Here is a 24,110-nt window from a genome sequence, read left to right on the forward strand (position 1 = left end):
CTTTCAGTACAGCCATCCAATTCTTGAGTGAACAGTGCATTCAGGATGTTATGGAATTTTGTCGTATCTGACATCACAGTGGTGGAAAACTCATTTCATATGTTTCTTGCCAGTATGGGAAACTTAGGTCATGCATTCATGTATTCATCCTCATGTTATCCTTGTAACCGCTTGTAGTCTTTCTTTTCTTTTCTTTTCTTTTCTTTTTTTTTTTCAGTTTTAATTGACTTCACATAAAACTAGTAACCCCTTTTGCATAATATTTACTTCTTCTGGCTTCACATTGTATACTGCACATTATCTGCTGAGTACTTGCATCTGCGCCGCATTCCTGTAGTGCAAAGTGAACTGCAATTTCACCAAGCATTTGAAATCTGATACGGTGCCTGGATTTAATAGAGGCTTTACTGTATATGACTCTCAAGATCATCCTGTTGTGAATTACATGTTCAGCATGTTAATTGCAAGAGAAATGGTAGGTGGGGGATGTTTTATCAGGTCTGGCTGAGGTCAGGCATTGTTCCACAACTGAGCAGAGATCAAATGCAGGAGGGAACAAAACCTCCAAGGCCTACAGGTAGTGAAGCAGTTGAACTGGAAGTATTAGACACCCACCCACGCACATTCAGTTTCCCAGCGAGTGTGGGACGATCCCTAAAGATGTGAAACTCAAACCATGTTGTGTGTTGGTTTTGATCATATGTTTGAGATCAGATGGTGGAGAAATGGAGATTGCTAAGAATGCACAGGGAAAATCATTTTGACTGTGTGATTATAATTGCACTCCGCATGGCAACATGTTATGTGTGTCAGCTCTCGTCGTGGAGAAGATATAATACTGTATAGCAACAGTATCGAGCTGAGAAATGCCAAGGATTTTTTATTTTTTTTTTGTCATCGTTGCACGCAATTAATTCTGTGCCTACAAGGAAAGTGTGTGCAGTTCATTTCTCCACTTCCTTTAAAACCCAAAGTTGCTCTGCTGTGGCAGTGGCATCAGGGGGAAAAAAACAAAAACAAAACAAAAACAGATGCAGCCAGAAATTATGGATAGAGCGTGCATACTGAAATTTCACAGAGGATAAACAATCTCCTAAATTTATGACAATAATAGATAATTGTAATGTTTGGATTCACATCTGCAAAAGGAATACGTATAGACAAGCAGCGGATTGCTTTTTATCCACATATGGTCGATCATGAGGGAAAAATATATTAAAAACAATGTGGCTCAGCTTACCAAAGAGGAAAAAAAATAAGTTTTCATTGTTTGATTTATTCAAGAAAAGAAAACATTTATTACTAGCTAGTTCTTATTCCTTCCTAAAATGAATTATGATGAACACAACATTTGAGCTACATTCACACTGGTAGGTTTTAGTGGTGAGTTGCATTGCATCCTCTTTGTTTACACCCTGCATCCTACTTCCCCTGAAAACACCATTATGTGTCTTGTATCACGGTTGAACGATATTATTCTGTTCATACAGTAGCATCATTTGAGCTTCTCACTTTGAATGTAACCCGAAAAGGGAAATGAATGCTACGTGACTATAGCGTATGTGGTTATTTGTTTCTTTTCTGTAGAAATTTAGGGCATTCAACCACAATTTATTTTTTGTCTATATCACAGACCACCTAACTCTCTCTATTCCACCTCTGTACGATATTTACTGGCATAGTTGCCTTATCCATTTCTGAAAATGTAAATGTCCATAATTTAAAAGTATGTTCAGTTTGTCCATTGTGGGCTGTTGGAAAAACATGGTGGTCCAAAATGGCGGCCTGTGTAGAGCTATAAAAAGCTCATTCTGGGGTAATAAAAAAACAACAGTTTATACAATTACACTGATGAAAATGGGTTTTTGCCAGATGAAGCTGTTATTGTGCAGGTTTCTCACCAGAATTTAGCTGGAGTCATGCAAGTGGATATTTTATCTTTTATTTTATTTTTTGTCTTATATTTTTTTAGACTGTGTCATGACTGTGTGAATACAGAAGAATACAAAGTACTGAGGAGATCAAAAATGCCATCGTCAGAAGCAGAAGAAAAAGAAGTCAGTTCAGCACATGGACTTTTCCTGCACGATCCTTCCCCGTGATGCATAATCTTGTTCCTCCCTTTCACATCCATTTGCTCCTTTCCCACTGGAACCAGAAAATCAATCTTCAGCATACACATTGTCAAACAAAGATGTAGACCCCGGTCTACCCCATCCATGGGGCCAGACGTGATTGAGTCAAGATCTGGTCTGGGCTGTTTGAAAATACGGACTCAATTACTCCGTGCGGGGCTCCCTCAACCCCTATCTTTATACACACATATAAGCACACATGCATACACTCACGTCCACATTTTACCAGTTAAATTAAAGTCAGATTAGTATCACTGCATCCCAAATGGGACTCTTTTTTTCTTCAGTACATGCGTCTCTGCTTCCTCAGCCGGTACGTTCACATCCCTCACCAGGAGGCCCCCCCTTCGGAAGCCTGCTCTGCGCCCTCCATGCTACGTACTAATTGACCAAGCCCGTTGGGGGTGAGGTGGATGGAGATGGTGATGCATGGCGGTCATATGTGACTGAGGCTACTGAGGGAGTCTGATGTGGGAACCATTAGTGCACAGCGTCAGTGGAAGCATGGAGGCGCACGCGGGGTGTGCGGCTTGAACAAATAAGGCCCTCTGTGTTTTGTAGTAAATACCCCTGCTGCCCTTATTACCAGTTTGAAGTGTGGTTTGCTGGCGATGACATCAATGGCAAACAGAGCGCTCTGGTTTCCTCTTCTGGGCTGGAAACTGCTGCTTTGAACTTCAACAACTTCTCCTTTCATTCCTTGTGGATCTTGATACTCGGAACAGAGTTGTGCTAATGCGTGCATGATAAGCAGGATGCTTCCAGTGAACATGTGACGATGGAAAATGCTTTTAAACAATAATATAAATGATTGTTGTGAGTGAGTTACAGTGCGACTTGAGACATAGTACATTTGCCAATTGACACGCCTGCGTCTAAATTAAAGTTGTTTAAAGTCTCAGGCACCTGCAAATATCAGGAGCAATGATTCCACAAAGAGGAGGTCCTCTCCTGAGGAAGAACACGGGGAAGGGAAGGGAATGCTAACAGCAGTAAGCAACAGGAAGTTAGCCCGACATTTCTTTTTCCCTAGTATGAGTGAAACTCACAACAGACTCCATCTCACATTTCCTAGAATACCACACGTGATTTAATTAGAAGAAACAACATGAGCTGGGTGACATTTTGGAGTTGTGACTTCACTGTGAAGTTGACCAAAAGAGGCACACAAAGAACAGATGGCCTGTACCTGTCTTGTCTTAAATCAAACGTTTTATACCAAGTACCACCTGAGAAAATATTAAGAATCCTGAAGTCACACTATTATCGCCAACGTTAAAATACAGTGGTGTGAATAGGTCGAGCAAAGTCAGACTCTTCACAGGAGGCAAATGTATTAAGATAAGATATTATTATTATTTAGTCATGACAGTAGAACAGTATTTCTGGTCCAACGACCATACCACTGATGGTACACGTGCCACAGTTTGAGAACCATGGCTCAAGATGAAACACGGGCAAGCAACCAAGCATATCGGCTGTCACAGCTAGAGTTGTGGAGCTCGACTTAATCCCTGAATCTCCGTAGTTTTATATTGTGTTATGATCAAAGTCAGTCAGACGATTGCCATAGCAGAACAAGTTCAAAATAGAAAAGCTTGAACAATATTAAAATATTGTTTTGTAGTAGTTGGTTGCAGCGTTTCGCTTCCCTGTCACATTTAAATACCCCGCCATGATCTGAGGAAGCAGACATTTGTTTATCTCACAAGTCGCACACACACAACATTTGCATGCTGATTAGGTTGTTAACATGTTTTTTTTTCTGAAACAAACATTTTTGAATCATTTAAAGAGTGCATCGACCTCCTCGGCGATTTCTCAAAAATGTCAAAAAGAAAGAATTTGTTGCAATCGTTCATTTCTTACAGTCGGAAGAACAAGCACAAGTATGTGCGTCATGATTAGATATGATTCTTTGAAAATGTTGTCTGAGTCACACGGCGATGACTGCACAGCCTCGCAGTTCGGCGTGTGAATGCAGTCCATTTTGGTACAGTGAGCTGCCTTATGCAACATGCTCCAGTGTTCAAAGGCTGCTGAGTGCCCTCTCCTGCTTTGTCAGGCTCACACAAGGGTTTATCAAGTGTAGGGTGGGAAGGCATGACGCTGGAGGACTTTGGAAGTGTGTGCTTGTGTGTGTATGGTGCGGCTTTGCCTACCTGTGCACGTATCACAGAAGTATGCGCATGCTTGTGTTTGCATATGATCACATATGTGCTCCGATGTGCGCGCACGTGCCTGTTTTTTCCGAGCGTTTTCTCCCTGGGGGACTTTGTCCTCGGGAAGGTGTGCCAGCCAGTCAGCTGAGCGAGGAGAAAACAGGATCTGAGGCAGGTCGGGGTGTTAGAACTGGGACAAAAACAAGAAAGAAAACAAGGGAAGGCATGAAAGAATGAAAGGAGTGATAGGGGCTAATGCTGGAAAGTGGCGCCGGAGTGCGGAGTGGGTTTCTTTGAACTGTGTTCCAGATGTTTGTGCACTGCAAATATTACAAGTATGACATTGCAGGTACAAGCAGGACAAAACTAATGATACATGTTATATGTATACAGTATATATACATATACATATATACACATTAGTGTGTGATCATCCTGAAAAATCAGTCTTACTTCTGATAATATGGTTTTGTGTACTGTATTTTCCATGTGTACAATCTGCCCTTCACATCTAAGGCTTTACTGCATTGATTAGGTGATTGTGATCGCAGATAGAGAAAAGCAACCGACGGACGGACGGACGGACTTACTGTCCTGCCACCCACGCTGTTGACAAGACTTGGTGCCTGATGACGTTGTCATTCGGTGAAGTACAAACAGTAATGGCGCTGACCGACCTGAGCGCTCTTTGAACTCCAGATGAATTGCGCGTCTATCAGCAGCTGTTCAGAATGACCTTACCCCACAAAAATCAATCAGCACAAATATACTGGGAAGGCGGCTGTGGGGGAGCGGTAAAAAGAAGGGGGGAGTACTGTAAGTGTGTGTGTGTGTGTTTGTGTGAATGTGTTTCTCTCAAATTGTGGCCTGGTCCAATGTGTTATGTACATGGTGATGTGGGGGAAACGCACGGGTCATTCCGGAAAGTCTTTTGATGTCTTTCTGTCATTTTGTTGATGTTGTTCTTTTAATCTTTTTTTTCCCCCCATTGACCCAAGTCCATGACTTTGCTCCTCGAGACTTCATGCAACGGAAAACTCACACAATCACCAAGTGTCGGTGGGTCCTTTTCAGCATTCAAAAGACGCTTATTGCGCTTAACCCCTCACCTTGATGATCAGTTTATTCTCAGAGACAGGGTCGAGACGCGGATAGTTTGCAGGAATTTCACAATTTATTTCAAAATAACATGAGGGGTTACAAAAATGGCAGGAAGATAGAGTGGTTTAAGAAACATTGGATTACACTGATTGACCAACAAGCGGTCTTGCATTAGCACCGTGACATATCAGCTGGCAAAAGTACCATTTCTTGCCTGACTTCATTTTTTTCTCTCTATCACATTGTGTGTCTCTGCCTGCCTGTTGCCCCAGTGCATGCAAATGTGGGCCGAGGTATGCGCCGGTTATCTCCCTCTGGAAAAGCAGTGCCCTTGTTGCTTCATATAGCCCGGCTCTAGTGACCGGCCATTGATAAGGCTAATGTCTCCCGATAGCTACCAAGCTTTCAAGTCCCGTCACAAAACAGCCGGCTCCCTTTTATGTTGTTTCCCAAGCCAAGGACAGACAGGCCTCCCTACAGGACCGAGCTGGCTAATCAGTAATCGCTAACTTGCTGAGCCCAGCAGTCCCCTTTTTACCCCTTATTCTTCATCATCCTCTTCTTCTACCTGTGCTTCTCCTACTTTTTTTCTTTCCTCATTGTCCTCGTACTATAATTAATCCTTCCTTTGCTTTCTTTGAGAGTAAAATGGATGGACGACATGGCCTTTTTTTATTTTTTTCTATTTCACCCACCCACACACACACACACACACACATGCACTACAGCATTCTCAGTGTGGACACTCATAGATGTATCGCATTCCGTAGTTCCTTAACCATCGCATGTAAATGCCTAACCCTGACCTTTAACCTCAGCCTTAACCCTCAAAAGCTCTTTAAAGTTGTGAGGATGAGCCAAAATATGTCAAAATGTCCTCACGCAGATAGCTTTGAATCAAAATTGACCTCACAGCCTATACTGCAGACACATACTCTCTCTCACACACACACTGACTCTTCCTCCCTTGTTCAAAATTTTTTCTTTTCCTTATTTCTTTCTCACCCAACTAGAACAAGTGCTGCCTCTCAGCCTGCTGATGAATTGAGATGGCGCGGGGGGAGTAAGGAGGTCTGGGGCCATAAGGAGTTATATTAAAACATTAGTACCACTATATGACTTTATTTAGGACTTGCCAAAGAAAATTGATTAGGTGACAGAGGTGGAACAAAAGAGGAATCATCCATGGCCACCCTGGCTGGGCTTCTTCTTCTTTCCGAGCCAAAAGCAGCGGCTTCTCTCCAAACCTTTGCTGAGAGAGCAGAGATCTGGCCATGTTTGGCCTCATGTTCAAAAACACCCTCTCCCCTGCCCCTTCATTCAGTCAAAGTCTGTGTTGTCTATCCAATCCGCACGTACTGTAGACATTCATGTGTTAGTATTCACATTTATTTCCTCTTCAGATCAGTAAATGTGATGATAGACAGTCATCAACTGCGATCATAATGACTAAGCTCGTCATTTCTGCCTAGAAAGAAGCAATGCATGCACCAGATGAACCATTTAAGCGCTTATCTCGTTCATTGCTGCCTCATTTTCAGTAGTTCCAGTAGTCCTGCCGGTGTTGCAGACATGTGGAACGCGAACGTCACTTGTTTTACAGTAAGTGAAACAGAGACCCAGACTCACAGAAGACAGTGAGGGAATATTTATGTATGTCAGCATACTGGCTGGTTATTAACGCTGCACACCTCCCAAAATGAAGACGCTGCATCGTCATCTCGTCTACTGGAGCGTTGCAGGTAAAGTCAGCTGGAGATTCTAAATTGCCAGGTGTTGTTTCACGTCTGTATGTCCGGCTACAGCAGTAAACTACAATCATAGAGTGAAAATATGTCCACGACGTGATAGTTTCACCTGATGTGCTCTGCGCATCAACAATTAAGGTTCACAGGTCAACTCCACTCCTAATGCGCAAACTAGTCCACCAGCTGGCCGCGATGCATTGTGGGTAGAGGAAGTGACCTCAGTGATGAGGAATGCTATGTTATCAGTTTTGTCCAGGACATCCTTCATACAGTAATGTCACCCAGCAGAATGACTGAGAGATAGTCCAGCAGTCACACATCCAGGACAGTGGTGAGTACACAGAGTATACAGTACTGACTTTTTCCTCACTGTTTCTAATACCACGTACGTACAAATACAGCTACTGTATGTGCAATACAGATGCTCACAATGACTTCAACTATAAGCATTTTATTTAGTGTGTGCCAAGAATTTATAGCGCTTGTGAGGCGTTTTTTTTAACTCTAAATGTTTCCACGTGTCAGGATGTTTGTGTTTGATGATGTCGTCGAATCATTAGTATTTTCATACCAAACGCTGCTCAGAGTTATTTCAGAGCTGATGCTGATCAGTGTGTTTTTTTTATGGAGACACCACTATCAATGTCATTTTTGTGAACTATTTATGCAGATGCAGTCGCGAAATTAGTCATTTTCTCAATGTAATTTTGTAGAATTACCCACGGTGGTTTTCAGACATTTAAGACCCACCCACACCCACTCCCACTAATGAATCCGAATGAATTTCTTGATTATTACATTCAATTTTTAGTCGTTATTTAAAATTTAGCCTCATCGGGCCATGAGTATATTTTAATTAGATTAGTTTGCATGAATGTTGTTTGATTGAAGTGGCCTTCATCTTGTGATGAAGTGATGCAACAAGACAAAGGAATGTTGCTTTATGGGAAAATAAATGACTGTAGATAATGATTCTCGCAGATACATGTGTCGACTGGTTTCAGAGCAGGTTAGTGTGACTTACAAGCTAACAAAAATACTAAAATGTTAAAGAAATGGTCCTCGGCTTGACTAATCTGTAATCCAAACCCCTGAAAAAGAAACAGATTAACATCTTCCAGACATTGTTTGTGTGTTATTACGACTGTGTTTCACATACATCCATGTTCCTCGGTAGGTTCTCATGGCCCCTTGGTTAGTTTTAAAGGGGGGCCCGGGCGGACGACATTCCGCACTGCCATCGTTGTCTGCCCCCACCTCTGCCTTCACTGCCGGGTAACCAGACCCAGATGGTACCTGGTACAGACACCAGCAGCTTGTGTTTTTTTTTGCCTTTTGTGAGTCAGATGCTGCAATCAGTAGCCAGGAAGTCCAGAGGAGAGGTGTGGGCTTTTATGAGGCCACACTGGGGTGAACTGAGGCTTAAGAAAGAAAGAAAGTTGGGACTGATGTTGGAGGGGGTGAACCTGACACTGTCTAGCTTCTGATTAACAGTCAACTAAAATAAGAAAAGCATGTTATTTTGTCCGTTACACAAAAGAAATGTGTGTGAGGGAGGACAAAGGACGTCCCAGTCCGTCTGTTGATACTAGTGATACAGTTGAGGCAACTGCACTTTAGCCATTAGCGTTATTTTACATGGTCAACCTCAGCGCGTTATACCGTTATACGGAGAGGACGACTTTGAGCGCGTGTGAAGACGAGGAAAGGAAACGTGGAATTGTGCTTGTTGGAGGTCGGTGGCAGACAGTCTGTGCGTGAAGACGGACGGGAACACCGGCGTTTGACAAGCAAGAATGTCAGACAGACATTAGAGACATACGATATGAAACCCCACTGTGCTTCACCCTTCTCTCCCCACCTGCCCTTGCAAAATTAAATGTGACTCCACCAGGACCCCACATTCCCCCCAAAAAAACCTCTCGCTTAAAGACACACCAAGAACATGTATGTTTTCCATTAAGTACATGTGGCTTTTTATTTTTTACATTTTTTTAATTTCACTCTGAAGATTTCTCTGCATCGTAACACACACATCACGTCAAATAAGAAAAATAATTGGTGAGACATTGCAAAAGGGGGATTTTTGCATGCTGATGGTGTCACACTCCTAGTTTAAGACACTTTATTTACACTGATAAGTGATCACCTTTCTCTGCTTTGGTTGCCGTGGAGTGGTCATGCCACTGCAAACACTGATGTGAAAGAATGCCAACGGAAATAACACCCGTCGTCCTTCCTCTCGTCTCCTCTCTCCACGCCAGCTGATAAGATAATGCCACTGTGGTCTTTTTATCGAATCTGGCTGTAATTGTTCATCCCCAGTCTTCGTGTTTGCAGGGACCTCATTGAATATTTTAATACAACATTTTGTTGACTGAAATTTGAAAGTAGTATTTGCTTCTTTATCTTTGACACAGGTTTTAAGTCATACTTACAGGTGCCAGTGACACATAAGTTCCAGTCTGGTCACATTATTGACTTTTTTTCACTCTTTGTTTCTGTTTCTTAGATTTTTCTTCATCTCATAAATTCCCTTTGCACATGTCCCACTCGATCATGCATAAACAAATTGAAATGAATGTAAACCAGGTCTCATGTGACTAATTTCATACAGAGTACATTGTATAGTAAATTTCCCCTCCTACTATTTATCCACTAACATGAGGTTCTGATTGTCAGTAGATGTATATTTATAACAGTGAGTTTGTTGAACTTGAAGCTCGTACGCAGGGTATATGAAATAAAAGATCCATATCTCATCAGATTTTGAAGCTAGAATAGTTTGACGAGAGTGATGTTTTGCCCCCTAAATGCTCAGAACATGAAAACGCAAAGGTGCAAACCGACAGTAACCAGAAACCATGAACGTGTGTCGAGTAATTTAAAGTCAGTGAACAGGTGAAAGAAACCAAAGGACATGCTCTACTTCTTAAAGCTGTGGGAAATCTTTGTGTTTGTAAAAGTGAGAGCAATCATAGGGAGTTGTTTTTTAATTTCACCATTTCCCACATTTTCTTGATCAAATCTTATCTGTCACTGGGCTGAATGAAGCGTTTGTTGTTGTTCGTTCACAAAATAAAAAAAAATAAAAAAATGTAACACCACAAACAATCCCACGCAGAATTATATCATTTAATAATTTAAAAGACACTGTTATAAAAAACGAGGCCAGAACCCCTAACTTACTCCCGTCCCGTGTCTGTGGTGTAAGTGTGACTGATAGCAGAACAGCTGTTTCCTGGGGTGCACTGCTGCACCGCTGCACCACTGCCTTCTCCATGAGTGAAGCTGGTGGCTTTGCTGCACTTGTTTCTGTCCAGCTGCCTGCTCTGCTCTGCTCTGCTCTGCTCTGCCGGTTTCTGTTCCGGGGAAACACATAATACCTGCTGCTCATAGAGGGCGCTAGTCAGACTGAGTGGCTGCATGAGAGTGGCTCCAGACTTCTGCTGCTGCTGCTGCAGAAGCTCTACAAGCAAGTGGGCCGTTGTAGTGAATTCATACACGTCTACATGGTTTCCTCTTTTTTGTTTTCGAATGACCTAATCTCATATAAAAATTGCGTCCTTTTTCATTTTTATTTCCATCTTGACGGCATGTAGAAGTAGAAGAGGAAGCAGTATCCAAATAAAAAAAAGAATGAATGAAAGACTCAGAAGAAGGAAGAGTTCACTTCCATTTTACGTGAACAATTTTGCAGAAATACAAAAATACAAAGCAAAAATACTACTGTTACCACTGTTTCTGTCAAATCAGTTTATGGCTTCGTTCCTCATGCTGCAAAAAAAGAAAAAGAAGAAGAGCATATCAATATGCTGAGTCAAAATAAAAAGAGCTATCAGCTGTTACAAACCACACCTCACACCTCACCTATTCTTTCACATCTTTCATGGCAAACCCTGAAGAAACATCCTGTTTGCTGCCGATCAGAGGCGATCGGTGCCTCCACTTGACAGATTTTTGCAGGAAGTTAGCTGCACAGCACACGTTCGCGGCATCTTAGCGACGTGGCCCACCCTTTGGATTACGAATTACAGTTATGCCTGTTGCTCTGAAGTCAAAGTGAAAGCGAAATAATAAGTCGAAATCTTATCAGCGGGGTAAGGGTGTGCTTGTGCAAGTCACCAGTGAGGTGTGATGTGCGTGACCTGCCTTCCACATAGTTAATGTATTGTTTCTGGATCAGGGTTCAACAAAGGTAGAGTTAGTCTTAACGCGGCTGCTTCTGTTAATCAGTGATAATGCTTTGGGCTCTTTCATGTACAGTACATTGCCCGTGAACACGTAGATCAAAGAATCTTTCCATCATTCCAAACATGGCAATTATCAACCAATCCCATGGGAATCCGTCCCGCCCCCCCCTGACGTAGGCTCGTTTTGCAGTTAAAGTTTAAAATACATGTCTCGTTTAGTGAGTTGTCCGTATGATGCTCAATCACAAGATTTAAGAATAAAACTTGCAAATAGAGTGGCAGTGGAATGTTTTTCTGGCACAGAGAGGTGACACAGGAATTGGTTATAATCACTCGGAAAATGTCGCTGCTGCTGCTGCTGCTGCTGCTGCTGCTGCTCAGTAACACAAATGGAAAACTTGTTCTCATTGAGTGATGTTGCTCATTATAAACACACTCTCCTTGAGAGTCAGTCAAGCACTAAAGCTCCAGTATGTTTACTGTCTGACCTTAAAATGACAATCAGAGAAAATGTCATTTACAGCGATTTGTAGCATTATCTTCAAACCAAAGACACAACAAATACATGCAGAATTCATGTTTGATGTAAAATGCAAAACAGGAAGTGTGAAATACTTACAATTAATATCAGTACGCATATTATCTCTATGTTTATTTCTGTCGCCAAAAATACAGTTCTTTTTGATTGTCACGAATCATCTGCTTTCATAAAACATAGATTTATAATAAATTCTTGATTCTTGAGAGAAAACACTTCTCTGCCTCTGAGACAAAAAAAAATTGTCTCATTCTCTAGAAAAAAATAAAAGGAGGAAAAAAAAAAAAGATTCCCTGTTGTTTACAGATGTGGGTGGGGTCAACGAGAAGGCTGATATCATTGCAGCAGAGACAGAATAATAAAAACAAGTGAACACAAATAATCTGAAATATCAAGATATTTGAACAAGTATCTTGCAAAATATAACAATAAAATAATAATATCTTGCAAATTCTAGTAAAATAAACGTCATCAGCTCTAAGTCTCTTAATGACCTTAAGTGAACCAAATAATAAAGCAACATTTTGACATTTAAGCTCTGTCATGAAATCATGCGTCACTAAATGTAATGAATGCTGCGTCCCATAAAGCGCATGTTTGGAGTTTTTTAGACATTGCTGAATACGAGAGATGAATGCAGTTTCTTTCTAACTGATCAACGGTTTAATATTAACTCCTGAACTTCCTGGATCTGACAATTAAGCAGACAAACTACTCACTTAATTCTGCATAGTTATAATCCAAAAATAGGCTTTCAGAGCAGGTATAGGCTCCATTCTCTGCATCGCACGTCAATATAGCATAAAAAAAACCTTTTTAAACATGCTGTATAACCAATGATTCTTGGTTTTCAACTGCATTTTCGTCTCAGATTGTGACTGTATATGCCTAAATGTGTGACCGTCCATATCCCCGCCGCCTTTTATATCAGTAATCTCCTTCACGACAAGCTGATTCTGTGGATTAAACACTCTGCGTTCCCAAAAGAGACCCAAGTCCCAGGTGTTTCAGGCTCCGTCCTCCTCGCTCACCCTTATTTGCGTAAACAGATGTTGAAGCTTCCACCTCCTGTATACATACGGCAGTTCTGCAAAATCCCCCAACTCTCATTCTAAACCATGCAAAGCCAATATTTGTGTTGTTCTTTTGGTCGGATCGCACTCTTTTTTTTTTTTTTAATGTGTTGTGTTGCTCAGCAACTACATCTGCATCGCTGTCTCTTTCTCAGTGTGTGTGTGTGTGTGTGTGTGTGAAGTGGAAGGTTGGCTCACTGAATGCATGTGAACTGTGTATGAACAGGTGATGAATTAGGTGGAAAGGATTGAAATAAACTGCCGGGTGATGCAGCAGGTCCCGTATCGTCCTCACACATCTGGACGTACAGAGACACACACACACACACACACACACGTCCCTGTTAATGCAGTGGACACAAACATTTCAAACACTTTAAAGTGCCACCGAGTTTGTCCGTGCACTCAACAGGAACGGGACCAAGAACCGACACAAGTGTTGTTTTGCGATGTCATGTGAAACAAGTGTGCTTTGCATAGAACAAAAAGAAAGGAGAACAAGCATCACAGCAACTCGGTCTCGCAAAACTTTTCTTTCTAATTTGTTCTATTCTTCTTTGTTTTATTCCTTCTTTGCAGCCTAATCTGCTAGTAGATTATTCAGTTTTAGAGGGTTTATAAAACAATGAAAATAAGCTTTCTTATTTTCTTAGCTTCTTAAATGAATGTGAATATTTTCTAGCAAGAAATGATTTAAACTGGAAAAATCTGAGACGTTTGAGAGCATCATTGTCATCATTATGAGGTTTGGGAAACACAGATCATTCTTTTTCAACATTTTCTAACATTTTATGTTACATTCTTTACTCGATTAATCAAGAAAAGAATCGAACAAACGGAATAATCGTGAGTTGTAGCTCTACTTGAAAGGAGCTAAGCCTTAAGTAATATATAAGTATTATTTTTATTAGCAAGAGTGAGACGTCCACCAAGCCGCAGATTGCAGTTTGAAACCTCGTCGAGACCAAACTTTGCACCACACACGGTTTCATCCGTTTTATTGTTTTGATGCAGTAAGGAAAACAAACGGTTAAGATAGTTAAGTTCCACAGCTATAAACTTCTATAAAAGTATCATAAGTATTGCAATGTTTATTAAAAAAAAAACACTCTTTACAAAACTTAATTGAGAATACATTTGTAGTTTTTAGAAGATAAGAGTGACCACAGAGAGATCTGTGGGCATTAAAGGAGAGTGGCAATATTGACAGATGGACAGGAATGGGGAGGTTACAGAGAGAGAGAGCGGGAGAGACACAGGCCTGGTGATGGATAGACAGATGGATAGAGGGAGGAAGAAGAAGGGCAGCGATAAGGACAAAGGCATCAGTCACGTTTTGGGGGTTTTCCCTCCTCCTCTTCTGCAAGTGGACCTTGATCCAAGCCACACAGCCTCTACTGTGTCATGGTGTGTGTGGCCCTGTGTCTGTGTGGGCCTGCAAGTGGTGACTGGACAAATCATGACTCAGCAGAAATAGAGCCACATAGAAAAGAATAGAGAGCACGGCTTCATTGTTGAAGCAGGTTTCTTTTGGCCTTGCCTGAGCCGCTATTCACAGCACAATAGATCGGGCTCCTTTTCACGTCTCAGGGCCAGCGTTTTCTAACAAAGTCAAAACGCAACACGTTTTTACCAAAAGTTTGCCAACAATAGCTGACACAAGCCACCAAAAGTAACACTTTGGGGACAAAAAAGTACACGTATCCAATCGTCTTTAGGAGAAATGGTGAGATTATTTTTAAAAAATGACGTTTTTGCACTTTGATTCATTTGTTATGAACAAAAGTAATCACTTACCAACATAATCACTTAATCAGCCATCTAAAAAATCATTTGAATAGACTTGCATACATTCAAACCTGTGCCACATGTGTGTCATTTACATGCATGTGTGTGCTTCCTCTCATCCATGTGTGTCAGTGTGTGTGTGTGTGTGTGTGTGTTTCAAACACTTGCACTTGCAGTTCCTGTTTTGGGGAGGTCCATTGGTCCTGGCAAACAGTGTCTGGTCTTATCTCTTGTGTTTTATGTTCCTAGCGAGCCGGGGGCACAAGCAGCCCTTTGTGGCCAAGAGGTGGCTGGTCTCGCTCCAGAGCGACCCATGCAGCTGTTCACCACTGTTGGACATATCGATGTGTGTGCGTGCCTGTGTGTGGTAGAGGTCCGTGTGTGTGTGTGTGTGTGTGTGTGTGTGTGTGTGTGTGTGTGTGTGTGCGTGTACTGTACAGAGCAGGGGTCACATTACACGAAATGTCACTTACTGAATAGAAATGACGTGGCTTTTTTTTTTTTTTTCATTGACTTTAAAATCAGATGTTGAAAAGTTGCAAATTCAACTGAATAAATGAGCGCAGCTGCAAATGTCTGGGTTCCGTAAACACATCTTTTTCATTTACTAATGACGGTTAATGAGGGACGACATGGCGACTATTATCAGCCCTAATGATGCAACACACGAAGAGAGCAAATTTATTTACTTATTTTTTATTGTGCAAACTTGTTTTGTCTTTTAAAATGTTTAAGGTTACATTTTAGAAGTTTTAAGGGACTTTTTGTGTTCCCCTCACTATTAAGTGAATCACTTTTCTCATACACTGTGTATGACAGGTGCAGTTGGCTATGCATAGCATTATTTCAACTTTGCCATATTTTACAAATGCACACACACATCTGCAGTAAATACACAGGAGGAGCCGGGTGTCCTGTGAGCCTGCGTGTCTGAACTCCTGCTCAGTATGTCATCAACCCATGGGTCTCTCCCTCTCTGCCTCTCCATCACCTGAACCCTGGTGACACCACCAATCCCCTCAGTGGAGGTTCACTGCCCGGTAACACAAAGTATATTGTGTGTGTGACCCATTAAGAACTTCTAAAAGGAGCCATCGCCGAAGCCAGCACAAAGCCACGTGCTGTGTTGGCAATTGAGTGTGGAAAGGGCAAGAATGTGGCCCCAGACTCGGCTTCCGTTTATTCAGTGTGTAAAAAAAAACAACAACCAGAAAGCGCAAGAGAGAGAGGAATATTAAGGACAGTTATGTTATTTTGAGACTGAAATAACCTCCGATCAGATATACGTAAGTGTCAGTATAGTGTATGGCTCAAACTATACACTATACTGTGCTTTCAGTTCCTAAATTTGACAGATGACCGTTCAAGTCGCAATATGTTCTCGGTGTGTAACAAACAAATTTTCAGTACGAACGCGCGTACATTTTCAAAATATGTCGAGAGGTAAACACTTCCTCGTTTCCCCTGACGATGGAACTGTGACGCCAAGCCAAGAGTGATAGACAAACTGAATTTACTTCCTGTTTATTTGAGAGCCTTCATGTTCACCCTTAAGTTTTGTCAGTGAGTGGAGACATATTGAGAATGATTTAGTATTAATACTTAACAATTTTTGTTTGAGCACATCCTTTGTTAAGGAAAGTTAGTAAATGAAAAGCAATTTTTCCAGAGGTTCGTACCAAACCATGACTTTTGCTGAGTGAACAAGTGTCGTTCCGTCAGGTCTGTTTGACCTGATGTCTGATAGATTTGTTCCCTTAAGGACACACACTTCACTGGAAGAAATAACAACAGTTTGTTCTCCCGATCAACCTCCATTGGTTTGGAATCCTCTGCCGTTAAAGGTGTGCCTGTGTCTGTGCTTGTCCCTGATGCCAAAAAAAAGACAGCTGTGGGTGGAATGGAAAAAAAAGAAGTACACCTGTAAAGTAATAACAACACATTAAACACACTCACCGTCCTCGGTGATATACAGTATGTCCACTGGCTCTGACAGATGGCACTGATTAAAGGTATGTTGGCTTATTATAGTGCTGTCAAGCGAAATAAGCTGATAATGGCACACGGGTTTAAAAACTACAAAACAAAAGCTCAAGATGAAAAGCTCAAGAAAAGGGAACAAGTGCTATTTTTAACTTTCGACAGAAGTTTCATTTTCGGCATTTCTACGACACATCTCACCTATATGTCCATTTCTTCTCCCTGTACTTTGAAACACTTAGTGCACCTGTGTTGTAAGGCAAAACCCTTGATGTGGTCTGATTATATCACTTTAAGGCCAGAAGAAAACCACAAAAGTATTGGTCACAGCAGCAAAAGGGTAAGATCGGCGGCTGAAGATCCAGAAGATGAAGACTAAATAAAGCCGTCGGAGAACTCCTCGTATTTTCCCACAGCAAGTCACTAATGGGTCGTTGGCCCCTCAGCTTAAGAGTAAAACCAGCAGTGTGAAATCTTGACCACCCTGGATCTCCTTATCCAGTCAATCTCCTCAAGCCTGAGGGAGAGAGCAAACCAAAACACAGCCCTCTGACCATGAGTGTCCCATTTGTTCTTCCAAATGCTCACCAGTGTGTGATAATGGACAGACAATACATATATATATATACATATATATATATATACATATATACATACAAAAAATACAGCAGTTTGATTTACTTTTACGCTGCATCAGTCCACATTTAATTATCCCGACTATAGTTATCCACATCCTTCAATGACACACATATTGTTGTCCATTCTTTGTCTCTGAATGGCACGTCCTTTGTCAACATCTTGTCGTTTTGTCTTTGCTTCAACGAGACACGTTTGCTATTCAGTGTAAAAAAGAAACTATTTGAGATTCTTTGACTTGTAAAAACAAGTTAACCTCCACCACTGTCGCCGCCATCCATCCATCTTGTCCCTTTGCATTTGAAATGCATATTCTGCGTCGACCTTTCACCCCCCCACGGCCGTGTCACTTCCTCTCTCCGGCGGTGTCCCGCCTCGGGGGGAAGGGATAGACGAGGTCGCAGGGGTCAGCAGGTTGAGCTGTCAGCACAGGTTTCACGTCTTAAGTGGGGCCTGTGTGGAATGCACAGAGACGGCAGGACACAGTGTGGGGTCACAGCAGATCATATTTATTGCCTTTATCTCCGTGAACTCCATGTTCTTTTTCAGCGGTGCTTCTTCCCACCGTCACCCGAGGCTTTCTGTCTGCATGTGACACTCATGTCCTCCGTACCACCAATAATGCTCAAAATTTAGCAGACATTTCCACTTTTGTGCTTTATTCTTGCTGAAAGTTTGGTAGCAAAAGGATTTTATTTGCCATAGTGATGCTTCAAGCACAAAGGCTCCTCCTAAATACAGAAATATCATGTTAAATACTCATAATCCACAAAACCTAATCACATATAAAAAGCAACATCTTATAAAAAGTAAGAGTATTTTTGATTTTACTGCAAGCTTTTAATGGCATTGTGTGGATCTGACTTTGTGTTTTTTGCTGTCAGCTGCACACACACACACACACGTGTACATTCTATACCGGAGCCTTAAGTTTAAGTATAAAGTGTCTTAGCCTAACTTGTAAAAACAGGACAGGAATCCACTGCTTTGTCCTGCACTGCGTCTGTAACGCTTCCACGTTCTCTCGCTCTTTTCCCCGTCTCTTCTCTGCGGTCACCTCGTCTTTATTTGGAGTCTCGCCTCTCGGAGGATCTGAAACATTTCTGTCAACGTGGCGCGATTGTGTGTCTTCATGCGTTTATGAGTCTGTGTGTCCCGACCTCTGTGCGGGAACATCTGTCTGCTCGTGCTACAGCGGGACAAACAGAGAGGGGCGAAATCTTAACAGGCCTCAAATAAACTGCTCCACAAAGGAGAGCGCGGAGGACACTGTAGTCTGCCAGTCAAGTTACTTTTTTTCCAATTAACCCGGGGTTGAAAAGATAAATGAACCACCTTGAACAAATGCTCAGGAGACCAAAGAGTTGACTGAAAGTTACCTGCAGTCTTGACTTGGGTGGCAACAAGGCAGGTTGTTTACTCAGGCTTTGGACTGACTCACAAATCAAAGTGTGTGTCAGAATGGGGAGATTAGGAGCCAGAATAGGTCTGGGACTCTACCTGCACCCTTATCTCTTTGTTGTCACCCACCTGCATGAACTGCTAACATTGCGTAACACACAAACGGATGTACCGTCAACGGAGAAACTTTCTAATGCCCTAATAAAATGCAGCTGTTATAATCTTCTGCCTCAGAAGCAAAGAGGCCCAGGAAAGGCTGTCTAAAGGACTAATGAGAAAAGCTTTGTTCAGAGTGGGAGATTCCCCTTCCACTGGGGCCTTTGGCGACTCTCAGTGTCGTCTCAGCAGCTGCTGTCATTTTAGGATAAGACGTAGACCTTAAAGCTGGTGCAACACTGTCAATAAACATGCACAGACCTAAAGGGAAACAAGCACAATAAAAACACTGACAAGCCTTCTAAGGAAAAAGGGGAAGTTGCGATTTCCCGGGCGAGAGCTGCGTAATTTGCCTTTCATTAACTGTCAAAAACATGATCAAAAATCATCCGACTGCTTTGGATAGAGTTTCAGTGCCAACCGTAGAGCCAAGTCAAGATCTACCAAATTAAGTTGTGTGGTGTATGTATGGTAGAAGGAGGTATCTGAGGAGCTCTGCCAGGTGCTCAGGTTTCAAAGACAAGGTATTTAAAAAGCCATCTCAGACAATGCATGATCTTTAGTCCTGGATGTCTTGCTCATCATTCATCAGATCCCTTTTCCTGACGTCTAAAGATTGAGAGATCTACTGTAATTCAAACCTCTGCTTCTTTTTTTTTCCCCACCACATGCTTTGTATTCGGATGTATTCACTTTGTTGGGGGAAAAAAAGGGGAGAAATGTGTGTTTTGACAACGTCACATTTCAGTGGCTTTCATGCAACAAGCTCCTCGCATCCCGTGCTCCATCACTCCTTCACTCGCTCCGCGCCGCCCCTCCGAGTGAATTCAACCTTATCTTCCCATTAAACGACATTCCGCAGGAACGTGGGGAGGCAGGTGTGAGGCGTCACCTCTTCGGAAGTGAAGCTAGCTCTCTGACCCGCCGTGATGAAAGGCCCCTTAGGCTTCACTGCATCGCTCACATAAGACGATCTCTATGAGGCCAGCCAGAGATTATACCTGATAGGAAGGTCATTTAGCATATACATTTGTGCAATAATCTGCTCCTCTCATCCAAGTCACTGTGACGACAAGTGTGTCTAAGTGGAGAAGAAGAAAACAGCAGAGTACTGAAATAATGCAGCTTCTGTTCTCATTGATCCAAAATTAGGATTTGATTTGGAGCACAATTTCCAAGGTCACAATATTCATAATGTCTGCAAACTTCTTATTGTCTCAGTTATGAGATTTTCCAGTTTGTTATCTTCACGCCATTGCAATTATTTCAACTCATTAAACCAGTAAAAGTAATGTAAAAATAGAAAAAAATATAGGACACACACCTCCAGTGAAAACATTTAAAAGGGCATTGGATCAACCAAACACACTGTCGAGTGACCATTTAAAGGATTTTTATTGCCCTCAGCGTTAGCTCCGGTCTTGTCATTATACAAATATGACAAGCCCTAAGTATGACATACACGCTTCACTTGGCACAGACTGTGAAAGTATAAATAAAAAAAGTAGCGACAGCATTTTAACTTTGTGTCTCTTTTACAGGAGCAGAATATTTGTTCCACATTTTGAGGCTAAAAAATGAGGTTTAACAAACGAGGTTTTAAAAATGTGCTGTTTAAACACAAAATTACACTCACACTTAAGTGGGGACCAACGCTGGGTAACATCACTGTTCTTCAGTGTTGGTTCAAGATTGTAATTTAAACGCTCTGGTAGCAAAACACTTGTTAAAGAAACACATAGAGACGCAACATTTTCACCATTTTGGTCACAATTTAACAACATGCTGTAAACAAACATTGAGCTATAATGTAGTTACAGTCTCACTCTCTCTGTCTCTCTCTCAGTGATACCTGCAGCCTCACAGCAGGTATCTGCTCTTTCTTCTGCTTTTCTTCTCCTCTTAATTTCCTCATCTTTAGGGAGTTTTAAAGAGCTTTTCCTGGGGAATTGCGGGACGAAGACATCGCAGCTACTTATAGCGAAGGCGATCTTAGTAGGAGCAGGCGCAGTTACAAGTGCATGCTTTTTTTGATTTTGTCACAGCATTTGAGGAGGAGTTACATTAACCATGGTTGGCATTTTTCGTCCTCATCACTCTGACTTGTCCTCACGCTTCACGTCATCTTTTTAATACATTGTCACACTTCTCTTTATCTCTTTTAGGAGTGGGATCCTGTCGGTGTGTTCAGCTCTGGAGTTATTCGAAAGGATGACCAGAGGTAAGACGCTTATTTCGTTTCCTCTTGTGATTTGCTGACTCATGTGAGCAGAGACTCGTCTGCTTCTTCTTGTGGCGTTTGAACACGTGCTGCTTCTCCAGTCAAACTTGCCTGAATGGTCACATTTTCTTGCCGCGTAGTAACAGACACAAGCAAGACAAAGACTGGCTACATTTCACATGAAATGGGGCTTTGGTCTTTTTCTCTGTTAAAAATTGCTCATAACTGCGAGACTTGTAGTTTTGTTTTGAATGAAACCGGTCTTGCTTGCCTGTCTGTCTCATGTCTCTGAAAAGCTTTCTTCTGCCTCCTGAAGCTGTCATAGCTGTTTCTAAAAAGGAAATAAAAACATAGCAGTGGAAATGGTTGCTAATTTCATTCTTAAGTGTTTGCTGGAATTTAAAGTGCCTGCAATTGTGCTAATGTTTGAGTTGCTTCACTAGTGTCATTTTGATCAGGTTTACTTATGGCTGGTGAGCACCATTCACATTCTGTGCATCTGCTCTCAGAGTAAGAGCAGGTGTATCTACATCCCTAAAAGTGAGAAATAGAAGTAGCTTTCAGTGTGGGAAAGGTCAGCACAGAATCTATTATTGACCTCGTTACTGTCATTTTCAGTATCACAATGATATGATACCACTACTGTGTCTTTCTCTGCCATTGAAACCCCATAAGCATGGATTCCTGTAAATGTTACCTTTTAGGTGGTTTCACCTCAAGCCATTCTGTGCACAATGACTGAATTAGTTTTTAAATTGCTAATCAAATTCTGATGATAAGATGTAGTATTCTTACGCAACAGAAGTGATGCTTTACATACATTTGATTGTGGACAATTCAGTTGAATCAGTTGTTTCTGTTGTTCACCAAGGTTCTGTCCTGGGCCCGATGTGGTGTTTGCATTGTTCTTGCTTCCTCTCGGACAGATAATAAGAATTTTATGTCATCTCCCGCCAGTGTTTCTGACCTGTTTCTATGGGATGGGAAACTTAACTCAGGACCATTGTGTCTGTAGAAGTAGAGATGATGGTGACTGTGAATTTCCCCCAGGCTTCATTACTGTAATTCTTTCTCTTTTTTTACATCGTTTAGCAAAACATTGCTGAAATGCTTCATACTAGTGTCGCATAACTCAAATCTTGACTTCTTTACACTGGAGTTCCAGATGCTATTAAAAGGTATTATTTAAAATAAAACATTAAATAAGAATATGAATTGAATGATTGCACAGGAGGCTTCAAGAATGATGAATAAATGACTAACTCATCATTCATTATTTTGCCTGTTACTCAAAATGCTTTAAAAAGTGGCTGCTCTCGGAGTGACTCGACACTTTTGACACGTGGTTGGCTGCTCTGCAGCGGCGGCAGCAGCAGTGCCACACTTGTGTTCACAACGTTTGCCTGTTGGGATTAGCGCCGTGCAGCTGCCCTGCTCCTCACAGCTGACCTCGCATGGGTCTATTAGGACAGAGGTGGCGCTCAGTGCATCACTTTGCCATTTCCAGTCGTTCCTCTATCATTTTCACACATGCACATATTCATTCACAAACACTGTGCTGACTAATTCCTACGGTTTTGCTCATGTTTTCTGCAAATCAAGTGTCTTTTCTCGCAAGGTGCACTGCACTCAGCTCTTGTTTAATAAGCTGAACTTAGTTTTTTGTTTTAATTTTTCATGGGAATTAAATCTTTTTGGTTCATTTTGATGTATTTTGATGGCTGGAATGGAAACCTGCATAAACTGTCATAGTTTTAGTTGTAAACTGAAAGTGTAAGTGATGAGAGGAGACTAGAGGATGTGGTGTCAAAGTGTATTTGGCGATATTCGGGATTCGATGCCAAAAGGGAACCTGATAGCGTTGAAGCTGTGGTGGGCAGGAATCCTAGATAAATAGCTGATTGTTGAATGTCATTCCCAGGCCGTTAAATGCAAACCGTTTTGGGATCGCGGCTCACTGTCCCAGGCCCCTCCCACCACATGAGCATAGACAGACACACACGCTTCATATGAGACAGATGAACCGAGGCAATCTTTCCATCTCTGAACTGCTCCCCAGATATTCACATGCTTTTATTGCGTTTATAGTCAGCTTTTTCTTTGTCATGATCAGTAACAATATTGTCAGTTTTTTGAACCAAGTTTGTCAACCAAAGGGAAAAGTTCCACCCTGCATGTTGCACCACTGGAGGCAAAATACTATGATCCATTATTGCTGAATTATGTCAGGTTTTTTGTTTTGTTTTTCTCTCTCAGATCACTGTTAAGATATACACTTTCTATCTTAAGGGGAATAAACTTGTGATGATTACTTCAGCATGAGTTCTTCTGGGTTAGGCCCTTGTTTGTCTTTGTGTTCATGTTCTAGGGCCAAACTGAGGAAACATCTGCTTTACTATACTGCTTTTTCTAACTGCTCCAGATCTACACACACACACACACACACACGTGTACACAGGCAGTCATAGTGGTTGCTCTTTGCTCCGGCCAAAGGAAGAGTGTTACTACACACATGCACTGATATTTGCACACGTTGACACACACACACATACAGCACACAGAGAGACGAGCACACACAAAGACAGGCAGCCTATCTTCCTCTCATCCTCATCCTCATCCTGTAACCACCATTGTGCAGTTTGTCCTCCAGCTCACTGTCTCCGACCTGCTCTATCTGTCCCGTATTCTATGTCTTTTGGTGTTTTACTCCTGTATTCTTTTCCGCATCTATTTCACAGGCAGGAATTATTATCTTACATTGATAAAGTGCATCAAATAAACTGTAAAAGAAATTTTACAGCTGTTATGGGATTGGGTGTTTAGAAGCATTCAACGTCCGTTCAAGACTGTGATATCAGCGTGTGTACCCTCAGAACTCTTTTTTCAGTGACTATGTTCAAACGTGCAGTATATGTAAGATAGAGTGTCTTACATCCTTTTTTTTTAGACAATCTGATGAAAGAAAAACACAAAATATA

At 41.7% G+C, this 24,110-nt stretch overlaps 1 long non-coding RNA gene across 1 annotated transcript in view; it reads left to right on the forward strand.

Moving 5' to 3' along the window:
- The window catches only part of LOC122775415, a 96,466-nt gene that overhangs the window by 59,208 nt on the left and 13,148 nt on the right, over nt 1–24,110 (forward strand). Inside the window, exon 3 of the long non-coding RNA XR_006361103.1 lies at nt 21,077–21,132. This is a non-coding gene — a long non-coding RNA (uncharacterized LOC122775415). The remainder of the gene's footprint in view (nt 1–21,076; nt 21,133–24,110) is intronic.

Source organism: Solea senegalensis, linkage group LG10, assembly GCF_019176455.1.
Source record: "Solea senegalensis isolate Sse05_10M linkage group LG10, IFAPA_SoseM_1, whole genome shotgun sequence".
NCBI lineage: Eukaryota > Metazoa > Chordata > Actinopteri > Pleuronectiformes > Soleidae > Solea > Solea senegalensis.